Source organism: Papio anubis, chromosome X (assembly GCF_008728515.1).
Source record: "Papio anubis isolate 15944 chromosome X, Panubis1.0, whole genome shotgun sequence".
NCBI lineage: Eukaryota > Metazoa > Chordata > Mammalia > Primates > Cercopithecidae > Papio > Papio anubis.
This window is the reverse complement of record NC_044996.1, coordinates 115671339-115696893: the sequence shown is the minus strand read 5'-3', so window position 1 is coordinate 115696893 and position 25555 is coordinate 115671339. Positions and strand designations below refer to the sequence as shown.

Sequence of the window (25555 nt, the reverse complement as noted above, 5' to 3'; positions counted from 1 at the left end):
CGTCTGATTGGGGTGCCTGAAAGTGAGGGGGAAAATGGAACCAAGTTGGAAAACACTCTTCAGGATATCATCCAGGAGAACTTCCCCAACCTAGTAGGGCAGGCCAACATTCAAATCGAGGAAATACAGAGAACGCCACAAAGATACTCCTCGAGAAGAGCAACTCCAAGACACATAATTGCCAGATTCACCAAAGTTGAAATGAAGGAAAAAATCTTAAGGGCAGCCAGAGAGAAAGGTTGGGTTACCCACAAAGGGAAGCCCATCAGACTCACAGCAGATCTCTCGGCAGAAACTCTACAAGCCAGAAGAGAGTGGGGGCCAATATTCAACATTCTTAAAGAAAAGAATTTTAAACCCAGAATTTCATATCCAGCCAAACTAAGTTTCATCAGGGAAGGAGAAATAAAATCCTTTACAGATAAGCAAATGCTTAGAGATTTTGTCACCACTAGGCCTGCCTTACAAGAGACCCTGAAGGAAGCACTAAACATGGAAAGGAACAACCGGTACCAGCCATTGCAAAAACATGCCAAAATGTAAAGACCATCGAGGCTAGGAAGAAACTGCATCAACTAACGAGCAAAATAACCAGTTAATATCATAATGGCAGGATCAAGTTCACACATAACAATCTTAACCTTAAAAGTAAATGGACTAAATGCTCCAATTAAAAGACACAGACTGGCAAACTGGATAAAGAGTCAAGACCCATCAGTCTGCTGTATTCAGGAGACCCATCTCACACGCAGAGACATACATAGGCTCAAAATAAAGGGATGGAGGAAGATTTACCAAGCAAATGGAGAACAAAAAAAAGCAGGGGTTGCAATCCTAGTCTCTGATAAAACAGACTTTAAACCATCAAAGATCAAAAGAGACAAAGAAGGCCATTGCATAATGGTAAAAGGATCAATTCAACAGGAAGAGCTAACTATCCTAAATATATATGCACCCAGTACTGGAGCACCCAGATTCATAAAGCAAGTCCTTAGAGACTTACAAAGAGACTTAGACTCCCATACAATAATAATGGGAGACTTCAACACCCCACTGTCAACATTAGACAGATCAACGAGACAGAAAGTTAACAAGGATACCCAGGAATTGAACTCAGCTCTGCAGCAAGCAGACCTAATAGACATCTATAGAACTCTCCACCCCAAATCAACAGAATATACATTCTTCTCAGCACCACATCGCACTTATTCCAAAATTGACCACATAATTGGAAGTAAAGCACTCCTCAGCAAATGTACAAGAACAGAAATTGTAACAAACTGTCTCTCAGACCACAGTGCAATCAAACTAGAACTCAGGACTAAGAAACTCAATCGAAACCGCTCAACTACATGGAAACTGAACAACCTGCTCCTGAATGACTACTGGGTACATAACGAAATGAAGGCAGAAATAAAGGTGTTCTTTGAAACCAATGACAACAAACATACAACATACCAGAATCTCTGGGACACATTTAAAGCAGTGTGTAGAGGGAAATTTATAGCACTAAATGCCCACAAGAGAAAGCTGGAAAGATCTAAAATTGACACTCTAACATCACAATTACAAGAACTAGAGAAGCAAGAGCAAACACATTCAAAACCTAGCAGAAGGCAAGAAATAACTAAGATCAGAGCAGAACTAAAGGAGATGGAGACACAAAATCCCTCCAAAAAATCAATGAATCCAGGAGTTGGTTTTTTGAAAAGATCAACAAAATTGACAGACCGCTAGCAAGACTAATAAAGAAGAAAAGAGAGAAGAATCAAATAGACGCAATAAAAAATGATAAAGGGGATATCACCACCAACCCCACAGAAATACAAACTACCATCAGAGAATAGTATAAACACCTCTACACAAATAAACTAGAAAATCTAGAAGAAATGGATAATTTCCTGGACACGTACACTCTTCCAAGACTAAACCAGGAAGAAGTTGAATAGACCAATAGCAGGCTCTGAAATTGAGGCAATAATTAATAGCCTACCAACCAAAAAAAGTCCAGGATCAGATGGATTCACAGCTGAATTCTACCAGAGGTACAAGGAGGAGCTGGTACCATTCCTTCTGAAACTATTCCAATCAATAGAAAAAGAGGGAATCCTCCCTAACTCATTTTATGAGGCCAACATCATCCTGATACCAAAGCCTGGCAGAGACACAACAAAAAAAGAGAATTTTAGACCAATATCCCTGATGAACATCGATGCAAAAATCCTCAATAAAATACTGGCAAACCGGATTCAGCAGCACATCAAAAAGCTTATCCACCATGATCAAGTGGGCTTCATCCCTGGGATGCAAGGCTGGTTCAACATTCGCAAATCAATAAACATAATCCAGCATATAAACAGAACCAAAGACAAGAACCACATGATTATCTCAATAGATGCAGAAAAGGCTTTTGACACAATTCAACAGCCCTTCATGTAAAAACGCTCAATAAATTCGGTATTGATGGAACGTACCTCAAAATAATAAGAGCTATTTATGACAAACCCACAGCCAATATCATACCGAATGGGCAAAAACTGGAAAAATTCCCTTTGAAAACTGGCACAAGACAGGGATGCCCTCTCTCACCACTCCTATTCAACATAGTGTTGGAAGTTCTGGCTAGGGCAATCAGGCAAGAGAAAGAAATCAAGGGTATTCAGTTAGGAAAAGAAGAAGTCAAATTGTCCCTCTTTGCAGATGACATGATTGTATCTTTAGAAAACCCCATTGTCTCAGCCCAAAATCTCCTTAAGCTGATAAGCAACTTCAGCAAAGTCTCAGGATACAAAATTAATGTGCAAAAATCACAAGCATTCTTCTACACCAGTAACAGACAAACAGAGAGCCAAATCATGAATGAACTTCCATTCACAATTGCTTCAAAGAGAATCAAATACCTAGGAATCCAACTTACAAGGGATGTAAAGGACCTCTTCAAGGAGAACTACAAACCACTGCTCAGTGAAATAAAAGAGGACACAAACAAATGGAAGAACATGCCATGCTCATGGATAGGAAGAATCAATATCGTGAAAATGGCCATACTGCCCAAGGTTATTTATAGATTCAATGCCATCCCCATCAAGCTACCAACGAGTTTCTTCACAGAATTGGAAAAAACTGCTTTAAAGTTCATATGGAACCAAAAAAGAGCCCGCATCTCCAAGACAATCCTAAGTCAAAAGAACAAAGCTGGAGGCATCACACTACCTGACTTCAAACTATACTACAAGGCTACAGTAACCAAAACAGCATGGTACTGGTACCAAAACAGAGATACAGACCAATGGAACAGAACAGAGTCCTCAGAAATAATACCACACATCTACAGCCATCTGATCTTTGACAAACCTGAGAGAAACAAGAAATGGGGAAAGGATTCCCTATTTAATAAATGGTGCTGGGAAAATTGGCTAGCCATAAGTAGAAAGCTGAAACTGGATCTTTTCCTTACTCTTTATACGAAAATTAATTCAAGATGGATTAGAGACTTAAATGTTAGACCTAATACCATAAAAACACTAGAGGAAAACCTAGGTAGTACCATTCAGGACATAGGCATGGGCAAAGAGTTCATGTCTAAAACACCAAAAGCAACGGCAGCAAAAGCCAAAATTGACCAATGGGATCTCATTAAACTAAAGAGCTTCTGCACTGCAAAAGAAACTACCATCAGAGTGAACAGGCAACCTACAGAATGGGAGAAAATTTTTGCAATCTACTCATCTGACAAAGGGCTAATATCCAGAACCTACAAAGAACTCAAACAAATTTACAAGAAAAAAACAATCCCATCAAAAAGTGGGCAAAGGATATGAACAGACTTTTCTCAAAAGAAGACATTCATACAGCCAACAGACACATGAAAAAATGCTCATCATCACTGGCCATCAGAGAAATGCAAATCAAAACCACAATGAGATACCATCTCACACCAGTTAGAATGGCGATCATTCAAAAGTCAGGAAACAACAGGTGCTGGAGAGGATGTGGAGAAATAGGAACGCTTTTACACTGTTGGTGGGATTGTAAACTAGTTCAACCATTATGGAAAACAGTATGGCGATTCTTCAAGGATCTAGAACTAGATGTACCATATGACCCAGCCATCTCATTACTGGGTATATACCCAAAGGATTATAAATCATGCTGCTATAAAGACACATGCACACGTATGTTTATTGCGGCACTATTCACAATAGCAAAGACTTGGAATCAACCCAAATGTCCATCAGTGACAGACTGGATTAAGAAAATGTGGCACATATACACCATGGAATACTATGCAGCCATAAAAAAGGATGACTTTGTGTCCTTTGTAGGGACATGGATGCAGGTGGAAACCATCATTCTTAGCAAACTATCACAAGAACAGAAAACCAAACACCGCATGTTCTCACTCATAGGTGGGAACTGAACAATGAGATCACTTGGACTCGGGAAGGGGAACATCACACACCGGGGCCTATCATGGGGAAGGGGGAGCGGGGAGGGATTGCATTGGGAGTTATACCTGATGTAAATGACGAGTTGAAGGGTGCTGACGAGTTGATGGGTGCAGCACAGCAACATGGCACAAGTATACATATGTAACAAACCTGCACGTTATGCACATGTACCCTAGAACTTAAAGTATAATAATAAAAAAAATAAAAAAAATTTAAAAAAAAGAAAGTGTGTAAAAATGGCACTTATACATGATAATTTTATAAATACATTTATATATGGCATATATAATTAATACTTATATAATATGACAGTATTGAAGATAATATAAACTAATATGATATGTGTTTATATACTATTTACATATTACATATTAATATAATGTATATTAACATAAATGCATGTTTATTAGTTTAAATTATACATGAAACTCTTATAATTAAAAATTTTACATATAATTAATATATCACGAAGTTCTATATTAATTATATATAATAAATTTATATATAAATCATATCTATACACACAATGCTTCGTAATGTGTTTGGGGTCATAAAAGAGTACTACAATCATTATTATGTTTTTGGTCAACTTTGCAAGTAGAAGCTTCTTAATATTAAACTATGGGCAAATATAATGCTGCTGTCTTCTAATGTAATTTACTTTAGGAAAAGCAATTGATGAGATAAAAGGTCTTTCTCTTTTTTCATTTTTATTTTTTTGAGACAGAGCCTCGCTCTGTCACCAGGCTGGAGTGCAGTGGCATGATCTCAGCTCACTGCAACCTCCGACTCCCTAGTTCTAGTGATTCTCCTCCTCAGCCTCCCAAGTAGCTGGGATTACAGGCACACACCACCATGCCCAGCTAATTTTTGTATTTTTAGTAGAGATGGGGTTTCACCATGTTGGCCAGAATGGTCTCTATCTCCTGACCTCGTGATCTTTCTGTCTTGGCCTCCCAAAGTGCTGGGATTACAGGCATGAGCCACTGCACCCAGACAAGGTCTTTCTCTTTTTAACTTTGTTCGTAATACCTAGCTTGCCTTCATGCTATTATATGAGGTTAGCATTAATTTTCCATTGGAGCAGATTGCCTACAAGCACACACATACAAATAGCACACTGAGGAAGAAGGAACCAGTGCTTAAGTTCTTGTTTCTGAAAGGTAATAGAGCTTTTCTCATTACTGCAAATACATGAATGAATGAACAACATTGTAAGCACAGACATTCCATACATTTTGTCATCAAGCAGCGCTATCACTGCCTTAGTATTTTTTGTTGTTGTTCAGCATTATTGATTTTTCCAACAATTGTGTTTGTTTGCAATAAGCTGAACCGGAGTATAACCTTCACTAATTAGAAAAAATGTATGGGTATTAGCTTAAGGAAGCAATAACACTTCTTGTATGTTTTCTGTTGAAACTCAGGATGATGTTTTGGAGGAGTGCTATTGTTTCTTTTTCTCCTTGTGACAATGTTGTTAAGTATGATGCAAAAAAGTCCAAAGACCCTTTAAATAATTTGCATCCATTCTAGAAGGAAAAAGAACTACAAAGACCAGGCGTAAATGGATGTGAAAATAGCAACTTAGAATAGAATTATCTGCCATTACTCTCTCTGCATACCTCTAAGCCTTTGTCCCTATTTACAATTGTTTTTATATTTTGGTCCACTTTCAAAGTGAACACCTTAAGGATCTCCTTTGTTTTAACTATAACATTTAGAAAATATTCCTTGATTCATGTTTATATTTGCTGGGTAATTATCATTTATAAAATCATAGTTGAACTAAGAAGCTAGAAAAAAGTACATGTGTGATTGATTCACTGTTCAGTTTTTCACCATTTCTGGTCAGGCTGATTGAATTGGCCAGTGCAGATTTCTTCAACTCAGCAAAGCTTAATCATGTAAGTAATTTCAATTATATAATAAATAAAAGCTGCTTTACCTCAACATATTCAGTGATTAAAAATGACTCGTTTTTTAAAATTTTCAAATCTGACAATATTTCTTGAAAGAAATAATTTGTGATAGAAATAAATTGAAAATGGGGAATACAATGGTCATTGAGGTGCAAACCAATGCAACAGAATAAAGTTAGCATGAAATTTGAAATTATTGACCAGAAATCAAAGTAACTATAAAAATATAGATGTTATTAGGGAAATCTCTAGTAGGAAAAGAAAGCCAGAAATTATCACATTAGCATTACCATGAGATGTCATTAAATTCTTAAATAGAGCTAAAGACGAGAGCATCATGACTCTACCATTCATATGAAGGAGACTAAATAGAGAATGATATTGAATCCATTTCCTTTTAAAAACCTTAACAGCATAGGGTAAGTATTCGGTGATGGATTCTTGGCTGCAGAAAATTCCTCATGATAAATAGGGTGCTATCATTAAATATCACAAATACTAGATGCTAGGAATACATTAACTCCTCCAAGTCCAATCCCGTGAAAGTCATCTTATTTTCTGAAAATCATTATCATAAAGGGAATTCTGGGTATGACATCTGAGAGTAAGCATGTTTAGAAGTGTCTCAAGAGTACATGACAGTAATAAATTCAGGAAGGTAAGACAAGAAGTATCCAGTCTTTGCAGGGGCAAAAATGACCCTTCTCTTTATTCCTTAATTTAATTTTATTTATTTTGTGTGTGTGTGTGTGAGATGGAGTTTAGCTCTTCTTGCCCAGGCTGGAGTGCAATGGCTCAGTCTTGGCTCACTGCAACCTCTGCCTCCTGGGTTCAAGCGATTCTTCTGTCTCAGCCTCCCAAGTAGCTGGGATTACAGGCACCCACCAACCCGCCCGTCTAATTTTTGTATTTTTAGTAGAGACGGGGTTTCACCATGTTGGCCAGGCTGGTCTCGAACTCCTGACCTCAGGTGATCCACCCACCTCGGCCTCCCAAAGTACTGGGATTACAGGCATGAGCCAACATACCCAGCCCTATTCTTTAATTTTTAAATAGCTTTGGCCTTCACTCCTATATATAAAAGTATACTGCTGATGAGGAATATAGACCTCATTTAAAATGTGTGCTTTAAAGTCGAGTCTCTGCTGTCTACCATACCAATGTAGGTTTTGGTCACTATCAAGTTATTTTCATTCTCCGCATGTAAAACTGCCATGTTCTTCATGATTTTTTTCTATACATATGGTCACTATCAAGTTATCTTCGTTCTCTGCACTTAAAACTGCCATGTTCTTCATGATTTTTTTCTATACATACACAGTCATTGCTAAGATAAACATTATTTTTAGACATCAAAATTCCTAGCTTATTATTTTACATCATATTAGTACAATTGTCAAGAGACAATTTTATGTTTCTTAATTCACGTTTTATCTTTGTAATCTGAGTTCCTCAAATAAGAGAAATATTAATAATGGTGGCATATTTTGGCACTTGTGGAATTAACTAGCAGTATGTAAATTTCTAAATAGCATACTGTTAAAATGCTTCTATTCTTCAAACTGTAATAATTTGCTGAGAAATTATAATAATAAATTTTAAGAATTTTTGGCTAAGTGCAGAAAAATCTTTTGAAATATTAATACATTAGCAAAATGTATCATTTAGGGAAATAATTTTATTATAAGGAAATAACTTAGAAATTTGATAATAAGCATAATTTAATGAATAATTTTCTGAATGAGTCATTTCTTTGCAAGAAAAAGAATTTTTCTCTATGCGTATGTGTGAAGCAAGTTGCTGTAAAGGAATTCAAAACTTGTAAGGAAAAGAAGCCAAAGAATTACCAAAAAATATTCCTGGGTGTTTTGAGGTTTCATAAGATATTTGATAATATATTGAATGACTCTCTTTGTGAAACATTTAGTAGCAGACAGTCCAGGAAAAAGCTCATTTTTTTTTTTTTTTTGAGACAAATTCTCACTCTGTCACCTAGACTGGAGTGCAGTGGCACGATCTCAGCTCATTGCAACCTCTGACTCCTGAGTTCAAGTGATTCTCATGCCTCAGCCTCCTAAGTAGCTGGCATTACAGGCATGTGCCACCATGCCTGGCTAATTTTTGTATTTTTTATAGAGATGGGGTTTTGCCCTGTTGGCCAGGCTGGTCTTGAACTACTGGCCTCAAGTGGTCTACCAGTCTTGGCCTTCCAAAGTGCTGGAATTACAGGCGTGAGCTGCTGCACCCAGCTGAAAGCTCATACTTTACTAATCATGAAACCCTATATTTAAAAAAACAACAGTAAACTATTAGGCTGATCTTTTCCAGTGATTATAGCCAAAGCACCAGGCCAGCAAGTGAAACATAATAGGCCCTCAATAAATAATGGTTGAAATAGCCATATGATCAGACTCCACACATAAAGGCTGAACTGAATTGAGGTAATTCAGGATAGAACCCACTGGATAATCAAGCACATAATATTGGCTTTAATTATGTAGCTGTTTCAGAATTGAGAGGTGATGAAGGGACTCGAACAGCTTGATGCTCTGGCTACTGGGCTGTTTGGATGGCTATGCGCTCTTTGCTCTTACTCCATTGTGAATTTCCGAAGCCGAGACAGCCTTAATTAGATGTGAGTCTGATATGATAAATATGTTGTTATGGTGAATATAAATGTTTTATACAACAATAATATTTCATGCCAATTAAAAGTAAATTCCAAATACTTTGCCAATAAAATTGAAAATACGATTTTTCCATTGGCGTGTCCATGATGGCATAAATAATGCGTATTTATTTATTTATCAAGAGGGCTCTTATTGAACACCCTGAGCTTTCTAGCAGCTATCTCCCTAGTGCAGTGTGCCAGCTCATTAGGAAGACTACGAAGTTACAATGGAGTCATCCTGAAATGACTTCATTTCAACACAAATTCCACGTAAACAGATTTTTGGAGAGCCATCTGTCCCTTGAGGTCTAGGTTATCTTTTGGAAATTGGAACTAAATGGATGAAAAGTATAGAAATGCTTTGGTCTTCCCAATACTTTCTTAATCACTTCTAATTGTAAAAAAGAGGAAAAAGTGGCTTTAAGAAAAAATAGTAAATTAAATCAATTCATAAGCTATTTTGTATGATACAGGAGACATTTATAAGAGTAAGCTATTTTGTATGATATTTTGTATGATATTTTACAAGCTATTTTGTATGATATAGGAGACATTTATAAGAGCAATTGTGACTAGTTATCTTATTGCAAGCCTTCATCTCCACATTTGACTTCACTGGCAGATGCGGCAACTTACAAAACAAATTAGGCCATTTCAAATGCTAGTACTACAGAGCTTGGTTTTTTCCCCCTAATCTTAAGAGACTTCATGGATATTTTAATGTTAGATTTTACAATTTAACATATTAAGATATGATTACTAAAGACTAATTCTTGTCTCTACTACCTCCATGATTTCATTACTGTCATGTGCTGTTGGGACGCTTCTGAAGCCAGAAACAACAACTGTAACAGAATGTGTAGATTACATGCCATTAGTTTCACTGTTCATAATGCCAAGTATATTCCAGAGTATGTGGTGAATGCCTCCAACCTTCATGAAGATATCCTTGTTCCTTTTTTCCATAAAAAGACATCATCGATGGCAACTAGTATAATGGACAGATCATTCGAAAAGCACATTTGATCATCAAACATTTTCCAGGTCCCAAAAACTTTCTGGAAACACACAATAGAATTTAAACCTAGTAAGAAGGCTGGATGAACATACTGAACTCTAATCCAATAAAATGTACAATAGTAGAGCTATGCAATTAGTATATGGAGACACAGTTGATGATGCCATTAATTTTTCTTTGGGAAGTAATAATTATCACAGCTAATCTTAACTGAATAATTACTGTGGGTCACATTCTCCTTTAAGGTGCTTTAAACGTACTAACAGAGTGAGAGGGAATGGATATTACTTCCATATTTTTAGACTCTAAGATATAATGCATCTTATCCAAAGCCCCATGGGGCTAGTTGGCAGTGGAGCTAAGATTTTAACTCAGGAAATATGGGTTCAAAACCTAGGTTTTTGGCCCCCAGGCCATACTGCCTTTCTGTTTTCCTTCAGAGTCATTTAAGAAAAGTCTGGAGACAAATTGATATTTTTGTTAAAATCTAAAATATAAAAATGACTTCATCATTTAAAGAAAGAATAGAAAGAGAATTTAAACAAAGGACATATAGTGAGCAAAATTAGGAGGAAATGAAAGGGAGAATAAATTGATGGGAAATTACCCAAAGTTTGAGTTGCTAAATTGGAGGGCAAGCAAGAAGCAGCATTGCAATGAAATTGTAAAGGGAGATGGAGCCCAGACTAGGAGTCGCCTTGTAGGCCATCAAATAGGATTTGGGCCTATTTTGTGGGATCCATTAGAGGATACTGTTAAACTTACTCTTAGCATTATACTGACTCCCTAGCCAGGTCAAAGTACAACTTAAGCTGCCAATGAAATATATTGGCTTTAAATTTTTGTCACCATTTTTAAAGTGTAGTATGGAACTGAAACATTATATAAACATTATATAGACAAAAGAAATCATTTATTCTAAATATTCTTAAGCTGTTTGAATAATGATTGGTCTAAATGTATTCCTTTCACATAAATTATATAAACTCCCTTTGAAATGAGGTATGAGTTAAATAAGCAATTTTTATGTTGAAAAGTTCAGTAATTTTAAAAATTAAAATGCTCTCACTGAAGCCTCCAAATCATGCATACTATATACAATCTTTTGTGTTGTAAATGTCCATGATGAAAGAAAACAAACAAAACAAGACATCAGCACCACCACCACCAATAAAATTTCAATCAGAAGGGATCACTTGGTTTCAAACTTTATGCAGCTCTCAGATAGCCAGACTTTCTTTGTTAAAACCATTCAATACAATGTTTAGGAAGTGTCGTGGTTAACAGAAAACATCATGTGCTAATATTAATTTGGAAAATTCTATGTGGTGGCAGAGACCCTATGATGTTCCAGTCTCTTGAAAGCTATTTGGGAATAGTGAGTGTTCCTTCTAACACTTTTATGTGGGGGTATGTGGAATCTTCTAATCTCCAAAGCCACTGGGCTTCTATCCTGACCCTTATTTCCTGATATATGGACCCTCTTCTTAACTCTGGAGTGTTGCACTTTCTCTTTTCTGCCCTTCACTGGTGGCTTGGTTTAGTTTTCTGGTAACTGCACTTCTTCCTGAGCACATCCAGAATCTTCTCAGAGGAGGCAATCATTCCATTATTTCCTTGTGACACCTCAATTCTCCATCTCCTTACCCAAAGAGCCTCCCTTATGTGTCACTTTCCCTTTGAAGTTATCTTTTCCTTCTTAGAAAACTTTTTGTTTCTATTTTAAGAAAAGCTGGGTAACACAAGAACATGAAACATTAAGAAGCAGATGGTAAATTGATTAGACATAAGATGCTTCATATTTGTATCCTCTGTCCTATTTTCCACTTTTTCTTCAGAAAATAGTCCATGACTTTGTAGTCATGGCTGTTTTTCACTTTACATATCAAGAACCAATGTTTAGGAAACAAATAATTGTGAGTAAGTACTTACATTGAGTTGCGTATCAAAAGATATTTAATTTTCAGGTTAAATTTATAATATGAATAGCTATGGTATAATTTTGAGAAAAAAATCATTGTTAGTCATTACAGATATTTATTAATGGCCAAACTAGGAAATAAAGATTATGAGCCTCATATAGGATACATGTTTTAAACTTTCAAAGGAATACACAGTATTTCATTATGTCAGTAGGTCTTTCCCTCCTTAGGTATTGATACCCCTACAAGTGTAATGATGAGGCATTTCTAATTTGGTAAAAATAATTAAAGTTCATTTTTGTGAACAACTTAGTTGTTAACCAATTAGAATCTACGTAGATATATTCTATTATTACATCACCCTAAGATTTTTACAATCTGATAAATGCTATTTTTCATGACGAAGAGTGATAGAATTAGAGCCACAGTCTAGCTCATGCAGTTATAGCCATGGAACGAAACATATGTGCCTGCCATTTATCTCAGGTATCTCATTGAAAAAAAGGATAAGAAAAGCTGATCGAGAGTAGGTTACTAAGCATCATCCATAAATTGAGAATTGGTTCTCAAACAATAACTCTGAATCAGCAGAAATCCAATGTTTGCTAAAAGCTATACATGAAGAGTTAAAGTAGTTGATCTCCTCAACTCTAGTCTCTTGTTATTTTTATATTAAAAGGTCAAATGCTTGCTTTGTTCTGAAATTAATATACATATACACACATATATACATATATGTACACATATGAAATAGAACATGAATATGTGGATTATATCAGAGCAAGTGATAATCTAAAACTAGATCCTAGTTAATATTTCAACAAATATGGACTAAAAGCCTACTATGTGGTCACAAAATATTGATACAGCTGTAAATAAATTAGGTATAATTCCTTCTAAAATGTTCAGTCTACAGTGGAGACAGCCATTAAATAATTATCACATACTAACCAAAATAAATAAATGCTTATCATTACTGAATTTCTGATGTTCTTGCAAAAACAATGTGGAAAACAACTATATGTATAAATTTACTACTGAATATGGTAGTTATCCTTTAAAAGACAATTTAATGGCTTCTTGGCCTTTTGGCTAAGATCAAGTGTAGTATCTGTTCTTATCCATTTAAAAGACAATGTACCATAATACCTGAGGAAGGACATATATTTTATAATAACATAAATACATGTTCTCAAATAAAAATTAAGCCTTCTAACAAGTGATTTTACTTTTAGGCATGTAACTTCAAAAATACGGAAAAATGGATGCTGGGTGTGGTGGCCCAAACCTGTAATCCCAGTGTTTTGGGAGATCGAGGCGGGAAGATCACTTGAGGCCAGGAGTTTGAGACCAGCCTGGGTAACATAGTGAGACCCATTTCTACCAAATTATTTTTTAATTACCTGGGTATGGTGGTTCACACCTGTAGTCCTATCTACTTGGGAGGCTGAGGCAGGTGGATCACTTAAACCCAGGAGTTTCAGGTTGTAGTGAGCTATGATCACACAGCTGTACTCCAGCCTGGACAACAGAGTGAGACCTTGTCTCTCAAAAAAACATGAAAAAATGCAACTACCTATATCTGTGTCTATCTATCATATATATATATATATATATATGGTCCCACAGATGTAAAATTTTTAATGTACTTTTATTGTAAATAAACACTGCTGGATTTAGATATCAAAAATATTGCAGATTAAGGCTTGATAGGCCGGGCGCAGGGGCTCACGCCTGTAATCCCAGCACTTGGGGAGGCCAAGGCAGGTGGATCACAAGGTCAGGAGATAGAGACCATCCTGGCCAACATGGTGAAACCCTGTCTCTACTAAAAATGCAAAAATTAGTAGAGCATGGTGGTGTGCGCCTGTAGTCCCAGCTACTCAGGAGGCTGAGGCAGGAGAATCCCTTGACCCTGGAATGTGGAGGTTGCAGTGAGCCGAGATTGCGCCACTGCACTCCAGCCTGGGTGACAAGGCGAGACTGTCTCAAAAAAAAAAAGAATTGATAAACATTAGAAAGTTAACTGAGGGAAGTCATCAAATCCACTTCCTTAAATAGGTAAGATTCTCCTTCAATAGTGCTAATTCCTTTGAGAATACTTGAATGAAAGGAGATGAGCATTCATGTATTATTTGAATATTAAATCAATGCTTTCCTGAGTAACCTTGGTGATGTGGTCCTTTCACATCTGAGAGTTTATTTTACATCCCCAGATATTCTACCTTAATTGCAATTTTTCCTCCAGTTGGTTTAGAAATGGTACAGAGGAGAGTTAATAAAATTAATCACTCTAAAATTGAGCCACTTATTCTTTTATCCTATGTAAGTAAAATAACTGAAAACCAAGCAGCTAGCTTTACCCTATGGTCTCAAACATATGAGTTAAAAGACATAATCAAGACTATCAATGTGTTCAATATATTTTTCCTTAGCATCATTAATCTATTCCCTGTAAGGTTGGAGTTTATAAAATGAGATTCTGTAAAGAGAGAGATACCTTGTCTAAATCAAAGTGTGTGTTTTATGACATAGTAGAGTAGATTGATAAGTTAACTAAAATCAGGTAATTCCAGGTAGATTGGCTTAACATGTCCAAAACATTCTGTGCAAGTTAAATGACTGGTAAGTAAAATGATGGGACTCGTGAAAGTTAATTTAATTATCAGTCAAAAATACATAAAATAATTTCAATATTGTTACTACCTCACTCGAGTAGGTGTTTCTCAGAGGCACTTGCTTCATTATTTATTTGTCATCATTCCTAATAAACAGGTACTTGAGTTCATGTCATCTAAAAATAAATGGCCTACCCGACATGGAAAACTGATGTAGGCATATACTCACCCAACATTTAATTACCTGAATCCATCTCAATGACTTCCTTTTCTATTCAAATAACCAGCTTGGAATTTGATTTACTAAAATTAACTTTTGTGGTATTGTTTCAACAAAGGACAGCCTTTTGTGTGACAACCTATAATATTTAGCTACTAAAAGACCTACCATATTTCACTCCCACTGAGAATTATTTGTTATCTAATATCACTTATAGACTTCATGTAAATCAAATAATTATTTCTGGCTCTGCATGGTGTAAGGATGATTAAACACTTGTCAAGCTATCAGAAGAATAAGGCCATTTCCCAGCATGGAATGACGTTATTTATTCCAGGCCCAATGATTGGTACCAGAACTGACCCTTAATAATAATATTCATGACCTGGGGGTGGGAGGGGAGAAATCATTTAGAATGATTAGTCTTATCACAATCCTAAGGTATTAGAATTTTCAACAATGCTGAAATAACTGTGCAACTTTAAGGAAACGTATAAGAAGGTAGCTAAATTATCACTGAACTCACTGAAGTTAATGAATACTATGCAGTGCTAATCATGTATGGCTTCTCAAAAGCATTTAATACTGTTGACAGCTGTCCTCTTGAGATGCTGTACCTACTTCCCTCTCTGTTCTTCAACTTTTTCTCTATTCCTTTGCTGTCTCTTTGGCTGGTCCTCTGTATTTTGTTCCTCCATTACATATTTGAATCCTGTGATTTGTCATGCGTTGTCTTTGCTTTTCATTTTACTTGCTGTTCTGATAAATTCTACTCCTTCAAGTGTGTTTACTGCTTTTCATATATTCTTTAGGTAAGATCTTTTTCTTGACCTTCAAGCCCGTATCAGCACACTAGGAGAAATCTCCCACTGATAACTCACATTCATCCTGGATAAATTGATCTCATTATCTATCATTCAAAACTGACTTTTCATAATATATGACTCCAAAATTCTTATAGTCATGTAGCAAAATTGCTGGCCGTTATCCTCCCTCACAGTCCCATCCATTAAAATCTGATGAGTGAACTGAAATACTACTCAAAACTCTATCCTGGGTCTTCTTTCCCCACTACCCTGACTCATGTTCCTGTTACCTGTCCATTATCACCATTCCAAAAGACTCCCTGCCTGAATTCTTGCACATCTATAATCCATCTTCACAAGTGTGTTTTTTAATACACAGAAATGATTAACCACAAGAGCCTTCAACAATACAAGACTACCTAAAGTCCAAACATACTAACTTGACATAAGTATCCTTTGTGGTCATATATTGAGCCTCCTTTCCAGCCTCCTTTAGCTCGGTCACCTTTGTGCTCTAAGTTTCAGCTATACTGTGCTACCAAGGCATAGCAGGATGTTTCACACCTATGTGCATGAGCATGATGTGTATGTGCATGGACACATGTGTTTTACACAATTCTCACTGCTTATAAAACACACTGCATCAGCTATCTATTGTTACATAACAAATTAGCACCAATTTAATGGCTTAAAACAATACACATGTATTATTTCACAGTTTCTGTAGGTTAGAAACCTGGGCATAGCCATGCTGGGTCCTTTGCTTCAGAGTGTCTCACAGACTGCAATAAAGGTGTCAGTCAGGACTACAGTCTCATCTGAAGGCTCAACTGGGGAAGGATCTGCTTCTATATTCACTCAGTGGTTGTTGGCAGAATTTAATTTCTCAAAGCTTTCAGTCCTAACTAGCTGTTGGCCAGAGGCCTCTTTTAGTTCTTACTACCATGGCTTCTCTATAGGCAGCTGCCTCATAAGTATGGCAGCTGCTTCATCAAAGCCAACAGTAGAGAGAGTCTTTTAGCAAGATGAAGTTCACAATCTTACATAACCTAATCATTAAAGTGATATCCCATCATCTTTGCCATTTTCTATTGTGTAGGCCACTAGGTTTAGCCCACTCTGAACAAGTTGGAATTACACAAAGATGCAACTATTAGGAGGTTGGGATTATGAGGAGTCATTTCAGAATCGACCACACCCACCAACCCCACCTTCCTTTACCCCCATCCACCTGACAACACCTGCTCAGGATTATTGAAGACTCGTGTGACTTATCAAGACCTCAGTTTTTCAATATTTCCCAACAAACCCACCCTGAAGTTGGTTACTCCCTTCTTCATACTCCCAATACACCTCTAATATTATTTTTCAATTATTGTTTACATAGTTTTCTCTCCCGTCAATACTTTGAGAACAAAAAATGTAGTGTATTATTTTCTACTCTGTGGTAAGATTATCAGTCCAAAGAAGTGCTCATTAAATGTTGAATAATAAGTAAGTTAAACCACAGATATTAAATACATAAAATTATCTGGAAACAGGTAATTACCCCAGGGATAATTGACAGCCAACGATGTGTTTAACATCTGAATGTATCGTTTACTTTAGGAAGAGTACAAATGGTAATCTTCTGTGAGTAACATCATAAAGTGACAGATGTGAATGTCTCTATTATTTTTAAGTTCTTTCAATGAGAAACAACTATAAAATGAAATGCCATGTGGATAATATAGTATAGCGGTTAAGATCACAGGCTTTAGCATCAGTCAATGGGATCAAATCTCACTTCTACCACTTATTAACTGTATGGTTTTGGACAAGTTACTTTAACCTCTCTGTTCCTTTCTTTACTGGTCTGTGAAATGTTGTCTGAAATTGTACCTACCTCATAGGGCTGTTATAAAGATTAAATACATTTATTTGTGGAAAGCAGGTAATAAAGACCTAGTGTGTATTTGACTCTCAGTAAATGCCAATCATTATTATCTCCTAATATATTGAAATAGAAAGATATTCATGATATGAAACTTGGAGAGATGTATGTAAGTTGTTAATTATCTTTAATATATACATAGATCTATACACTTAGTTCATCTATATGTTTGTATATGGGAAAATTGGGAAGTATACACAGATTTTTAACAATGATTATTTCCAGGAATTAGGGAAGAAGTAAGGGTGGGTAACTTTATTTTTGTATTTTGCAGATTATTGTATTATTTGAATTATTCTAAATAAGCATATATCACTTTTTTTTTTTTTTTTTTTTTGAGACAGAGTTTCACTCTTGTCGCTCAGGCTGGAGTGCAATGGCACTATCTTGGCTCACTGGAACCTCTGCCTCCCAGGTTCAAGCCATTCTCCTGTCTCAGCCTCCTGAGTAGCTGGGATTACAGGCACCCACCAGCACGCCTGGCTAATTTTTTGTATTTTTTAGTAGAGACAGGGTTTCACCATGTTAAGCAGGATGGTCTTGATCTCCTGACCTTGTGATCCACCCGCCTTGGCCTCCCAAAGTGCGGGGATTACAGGCGTGAACCACCACACCTGGCCTGTTGTAGTTTTAATAGAGACAGGGTTTCACCATGTTGGTCAGTCTGGTCTCCAACTCCCAACCTCAGGTGATCCACTCGCCTCGGCCTCCCAAACTGCTGGGATTACAGGCGTGAGCCACTGTGTCCGGCCACATATATCACTTTTATAATCTGTTATGGATTCGATATATTCTTCCAAAAAGATATGTTGAAATCCTAACCCCCGGTAAGTACCTCAGAATGTTACTTTATTTGGAAATAAGGACATTAGAGATGTAATTAGTTAAGGTGAGGTTATGCTGGTGTAGGGTGGGCCCTAATTCAATATGATTAGTGTCCTTATAAGAAGAGACACCCAGACACATAGAGAACACCATTGGGTAATGGAGCCAGTGACTGAGTGCTGCAGCCGCAAGCCAAGGAATGCCAAGGATTGCTGACAGAGCACCAAAAGCTAAGAAGAGGCAGGGAAGGATTCCCCTACATGTTTCAAAGGGATCATGGTTCTGCCAACACCTTGATTTTGGACTCCTAACCTCCAGAACTCTGAGACAATACATGTCTGTTGTTTTAAGCCACGTAGTTTGTGGTTCTTTGCTACCGCAGGCCTAGAAAACTAACAGCCAAAATAAATTAATTAATATTTTTAAGTATATACAAAAAAGAAGAGAAAAGACAGGCAGTTGCATAGCTCATAAAATTATAATCTCTTGAAGTTTAAGCTTCAGGTTCATTTTGACTCTTACCTCTCCAGCCATGCCAATAGAATTATTATTTTTTGACATCCCAGCCAAATATTTGACAAGGAGTTCATAAACTACTGAGAAGTGCTAAGAAATGTAGGAGCTATATCTTTCTCTTCTGTTCCTCCACGAAATTTCTTCTATCCAATTTCCAATCATGCAAATCGTATCAAGAAGGCAAATAATCCAAGGGTTAAGCAACATTTGATTGGCTGCTGTGACTGCATGTATCTAAAGAGAAACAGAAAGTAATTTAACGGCCGGGCGCGGTGGCTCAAGCCTGTAATCCCAGCACTTTGGGAGGCCGAGACGGGCAGATCACGAGGTCAGGAGATCGAGACCATCCTGGCTAACACGGTGAAACCCCGTCTCTACTAAAAAATACAAAAAACTAGCCGGGCGAGGTGGCGGGCGCCTGTAGTCCCAGCTACTCGGGAGGCTGAGGCAGGAGAATGGTCTAAACCCGGGAGGCGGAGCTTGCAGTGAGCTGAGATCCGGCCACTGCACCCCAGCCTGGGTGACAGAGCAAGACTCTGTCTCAAAAAAAAAAAAAAAAAGAAAGTAATTTAACTACGGTATGTGACTCAAGTGATACATGTTTTAGGTAAATAATTAGAAACAAAACAAAAAGTCAAGTAGTTTCTAGCCTGTCCTTCAACTGTTTAAAATATTACAGCAATAAAACTAATGGAAACAGAGTTTTTTCCTAACTACATCAAAGTTATTAACATGTAGAGTCAATTAGAAAAAAATATAATAATGTACATTCATAATTGTTGTTAACAACTCATATCAAATGGACAAACTGTTTGTCACCAATATATGTAGGAAAGGTTAGGGCTTCTCAAAAAATGTTTCTTTAATGATGAAACTTTCCAATTTTAATTTTTTTTTAATTAGCATCTTATAGAAGGAGGAGGAAGAGGGTCAAAAACAAAGAACTTTCTTTTCTCAATATGTATAGCCATGGAAGATGGCAGAAGGGAGTGAAAAAATTCAATCATTTTTATTAATAAAACAAATGGAGAAAGCAGTGGAACCAGTAACCCCAATAATGGATCATATATTATTATTTATTTTATTTGCCTATCTCTTTCACAAATATCTAGCTATTCATCAAGTAGACATTCCCTCTAAGGCGCAAAGAAATACTGAAGTTTTAATCTACCATTGTTTCATCCTTTCTTCTGGTGGAAATACTTGTGTTCATAAGAAACTTTCCAAATTAATTAAACATGTTTAAGGTTGATACTGGCCAGAGACTTTCCTGTCTTCCAATTTAAGAGATTTTGACAAACATATGAGAATTACATTACAAAATATGGCAAGACAGGGAAAGAAAATAGAAGAGGGGAAAGAAAGGAGAGGGAATGAAAGGAGGAAGGAAAGAAAGAAAACTGAAAACGGAAATACAGGCCAGGCACGGTGACTCATGCCTGTAATCCCAGCACTTTGGGAGGCTGAGGCAGCTGGATCATTTGAGGTCAGGAGTTCAAGACCAGCCTGACCAACATGGTGAAACCCCATCTCTACTAAAAAATTACAAAAATTGTCTGGGTATGGTGGTATGTGCCTGTAATCCGAGCTACTTGGGAGGCTAAGGCAGGAGAATTGCTTGAGCCCTGGAGGTGGAGGTTGCAGTGAGCCGAGATCATGCCATTGCACTCCAGCCTGTGCAACAAGAGCAAAACTCCTCTCAAAAAAAACCAAAAAAACAAAAAAACAAATTTCCTCTCATTCATTTCACAAATGTCAAGTATTTGCCATTATTCCTAAGGAAATGAAAAGAAACAAAAACGAGTGTCACGTTGTTCTGAAATAGTTACTGTTACTTATTATTGAGAGTGCAAACCACCCATGTTTCCTCTTGTGCTTATGCAAAGGTTAAACAGCCTGAGAATTACCCGCACCATGGAAATGTATTCTGGGGTTAATAGAAACAAAGTGTCCATCTTTGAGTTATTTTAACAACTAAACCCTAGAGACCAGAGATAAACTAAAGGAGAGTAAAGAAATATAATTACATTGGACAGTAATGTCATGAAGAGTTAATTGGGATTCAGTGAGTCATGACTTATTTTGAAGATGTGGCATTTTAGAAAACCACCTAGCTTCATTTATATTACCCTCAGACATTAAAGGTGTAATTGTTGTCATTATCGTTTTAATCGGTACTGTAATTTAATGGCTATACACGTGGTTGTTGTAAGGTCTTTTAAGCTGTTGGGATTTCAATATTTGACATGTAGCTTGAAAAAATAATTATGACATTTCACAGATTTAAGGTTGGCCTTTGCAGTTAATGACAGCACTGCCTTTTCAAAATGGTTATTATTGATAGTACAAATACTCAAATACTCAAATACAGAGCTGCCTTCATCTGTACCATAGTTCTTTTTCTTAGAGATTTCTGGAATTTATTAGAAATCACTGCGATTATCTAATCGGGCCAACACTGCCACCATATTTATGCAGTATGTAATGTATGGTAGCTATATTGCAAAATACCAAAAGAAAAGCACTTGTAGTAGTTCCTACTTGGAAAACAATATTGTTACTAAAAATTATGGTGGAAATAATATTTTATTAACTGTAGGCCTTGATTGTCTTGATTGCAAATGCTAGGTGCCATATTATGCACACAGCTTGAAATATATGTGGCACAATGAATAAAAGCTTACTTTCCTAAAATATAAAATGATTGAGGAATTCGATGATCACATTTAAATATTTTCAAAAAGGGTTATTTTCTACCCAGCAGTAGAATAATTGACAGATAATTACAAAAGAGGCTATGCCAAAATTATTGCTAGGCCCTTTATATTGAGACAATGGTCTTTATATAGTGTTTGATGAGAAATCTATCATTTCCCTTGGGGTAGTGGCCAGTTACTTATCACCGTAACAACTTAAATGACTCTGTTTCTAGACTTCTAGTTAGGGGCACTTCTTAAATCTTGAAAACGGGGCAAAGCATAAATTTCTAAGATGAAGATTTACTTGGTTGTCTTCACTCTTAGTACATGGGGTGAGTTTCAGCTTACAAACCTGGCCTCTCCTCTGAAACTAGCAAGGAAGGACCAAGTGTCACAATATAGCAGGAGCTCTTAACCCATCTGCACAATCATTGCGAGATGGGGAGTGGGTAGGCTACCCAATCAGTGCCTCTGACTTGATTGATCCAGGTCCGGGTGTGTACAATTTCTTATAAAGCTCTCAAGGTGATTCTAATATGCATCCAGGGCTGAGAACCACTTCATTAGTGATTATTAGATCAGTTTTCAAAATACAGCCTATCTAACATTGATGGACTCTGTCAATGTCAGTATCCTGGTTGTGATATCATATTATGGTTTTGTAAGAGGTTACCACCAGAAAAAAATTGGGTAAAGGGTACGTGGAATGGAATCTCTCTGTATTATCTCCTACAACTGCATGCAATTCTATAAGTATTTCAAAATAAAAAAGTTTAACTTATTTTTTAATAGTCTACCAGTGAACTCCATTAAACTTACTTGTGACTCTTGAAGATACAAATTTTTGGGCCCCATCACAGATCTAGCAAATCAGAATGCCTGTAGGTGTGTCCTGGAATCTACATTTTTAAACACGCTCACTGGAAGATTTTGCTGAAACATTGATTTAGCTACTTACATGTTTAGGTTTTGAGTAATATTGGGCACCTGGACAGTCCTAGGTAAGTGAGAATTACACACACTGGCACACCAAGTTCCCTGCCCTATTCAGTATTCTACTGCTATTCTTGCTGCACTTGTCTCAAAAAATAGGATTTCATATACCAAGGTATTATGATGATACTAAGGCAAACTAATGCATAAAAATAATATATAATGAATTATTCAATCATTTAACAGTTTTTTTTATTGAGTACCTATTATGTGCCAGATACAGTTCTAAGTATTGCTTTTAAGAATGACACATGAAAAAATGCTCATCATCACTGGCCATCAGAGAAATGCAAATCAAAACCACAATGAGATACCATCTCACACCAGTTAGAATGGCGATCATTAAAAAGTCAGGAAACAACAGGTGCTGGAGAGGATGTGGAGAAATAGGAACACTTTTACACTGTTGGTGGGATTGTAAACTAGTTCAACCATTATGGAAAACAGTATGGCGATTCCTCAAGGATCTAGAACTAGATGTACCATATGACCCAGCCATCCCATTACTGGGTATATACCCAAAGGATTATAAATTATGCTGCTATAAAGACACATGCACACGTATGTTTATTGCAGCACTATTCACAATAGCAAAGACTTGGAATCAACCCAAATGTCCATCAGTGACAGATTGGATTAAGAAAATGTGGCACATATACACCATGGAATACTATGCAGCCATAAAAAAGGATGACTTTGCATCCTTTGTAGGGACATGGATGCAGCTGGAAACCATCATTCTTAGCAAACTATCACAAGAACAGAAAACCAAACACCGCATGTTCTCACTCATAGGTGGGAACTGAACAATGAGATCACTTGGACTCAGGAAGGGGAACACCACACACCGGGGCCTATCATGGGGAGGGGGGAGGGGGGAGGGATTGCATTGGGAGTTATACCTGATGTAAATGACGAGTTGATGGGTGCAGCACAGCAACATGGCACAAGTATACATATGTAACAAACCTGCACGTTATGCACATGTACCCTACAACTTAAAGTATAATAATAATAAATTAATTTAAAAAAAAGAATAAATACAAAGTTCTCATTAAAAAAAATAAAATAAAAATAAAAATAAAATCCTACTTCTGCCACTTTAAAAAAACAAAACAAAACAAAAGGTAAAGAAAACAATTTGGGAGAAAAGCCTCTTGCCAGCATTTCTTCAATAATGTGATATATTATAGAAAAGCTCCTGTGCGTAAGATCAGCCTTGATCTGGCTGTATTTTTATTGAATGTAAAAAAAAGCAATTTTCAGAACTATTGTATAGTGATCAAAAACCCAGCTATAGAACCAAGCAGCTCAGTCTGAAAGCCATGGTGGTCACTTATTAGCTGCATAACACTGGGTAAAGAGCTTAACCCATTTGTGCTGCAGTTCTCATTTGTGAAACAGATTCACTAATAAGGCATACTAATAGTGCCAAATGGAATCTTTAGTGTCAGTATTAAATCTCTAATGTATGTGAAAGACTTAGAACATTGCCTGGCATTTCCTCAGTCCACCCACCCAATCCCACCCACACACAGTTAAAAGTTAGTTCTTATTTCCCCGATTGTCAATTTTGTGTATATTACTTGATGCACATCGTTTTCCCACATCTTTGTCACTGATTGTTAGTTTTATATAGTTCAGTAGCAAACACAATATCTAACAACCTGAATTTATTTTATTATAATCATTTCAAAAAAATTAGAGTCAAAGGTCCTCAACTGTATGTCTCCAGTAATTTCACTTGGAAAGTTTTTCAGGCACTGAATTCATTCTTGACAATAGAGGAGCATTCCCCTGTCTGTAATATTTGAGCAGAAAGGACATTGGTTCCATGAAGCCTTGTTTCTGTTTTTCTTCTGTTTATTAGAAAATACACTGTTGATGGCAAATTCATGAGCAATCTACATATATAATTAATTACAGGAACAAATTGAAATTGACCAAATATCTCAGCGCTTTGAACAAAAGGACTTTTCAAATGGTCAAAACAATTACTTAGAATTTAAGCATTCATTTAAATGCAAGACAGTGTGCAGTAGAGATACAAAAGAGAAACCAGGCTCCCATGATATTATAAATGCTAACCCTGCTCCTTAAGCAAACGAAAGTCTCTTTCTATTGTCAGTAGCTGTCTTCTAGGACTAACAGTTTGCTATTTTATAAAAGGGAGAAAAACTTATCAAAAACATTCCATGAAATGTACCTCTTTTGAAAAATTACTCCTTAAATTTGAGTTAAAGAATTCTTTAGAAGCCAAACTGCTGAGATGATTTATCTGCACAAAAGAAAACTACTGTTCAAGAAGCATATTTGAAGAATATGTCATTGCAAATCAAAGATTCTTTTAAAAATAAATCTCAAAAGGAAGAGAGGTGGGGGAAGAGAGAGAGAAAGAGAAAGAGAGAGAAATATGTAATTAAAGTCATAGGTAATTTAAGTTTGGAAATGAACATTCATTCACTACTTTGTTATATTGTAATATGGTGGTAAACAAAACAAAGCAATAATTTTGTCTGATTTTCTTTGCTAAGAAATGGAACCATTTATGAAGCTTAGCAACTGATATGAATTTTGCTTTGATGGTAATTATGTAACAGAGTGGCAGGGGTTTCGCTTCCAGATAATGATGGACAATGAAGGTCAATTTCTATCCTGTCGTTTTGAATATTCAGTGCCAGCACAATTTAATTGGGATCAGGTAATTGCTCAGAAGGCTACACTGAGCCCACTATCATTCCTCAGTGTCGCTCCTGCAAACCTACTTATCCTGACGTTGTTTGTCAAAAACTGTCACAAGGAATGCGTCTCACTGAGAAAAATAACCTGTTTGTCATTGCTCAGAGCTTCAAGGCCATACTCTAAAGTGATAAGAAAAAGATTTTTTTTTTTTTTTGAGCAAAACTGTCTTGTCTCTGAACTGATTAAATTGGTCCATCATGGTAATATAAGGGAACATTT

The 25555-nt window shown here is 36.5% G+C and overlaps 1 protein-coding gene and 1 pseudogene across 1 annotated transcript in view; both read left to right on the top strand.

Annotated features, from left to right (window-relative positions):
- IL1RAPL1 (interleukin 1 receptor accessory protein like 1) overlaps nucleotides 1-25555 on the top strand; it is a 1395449-nt gene that overhangs the window by 1164256 nt on the left and 205638 nt on the right. The gene's annotated exons all lie outside the window — the stretch shown is intronic.
- Nucleotides 13057-13197, top strand: LOC116272305 (annotated as a pseudogene).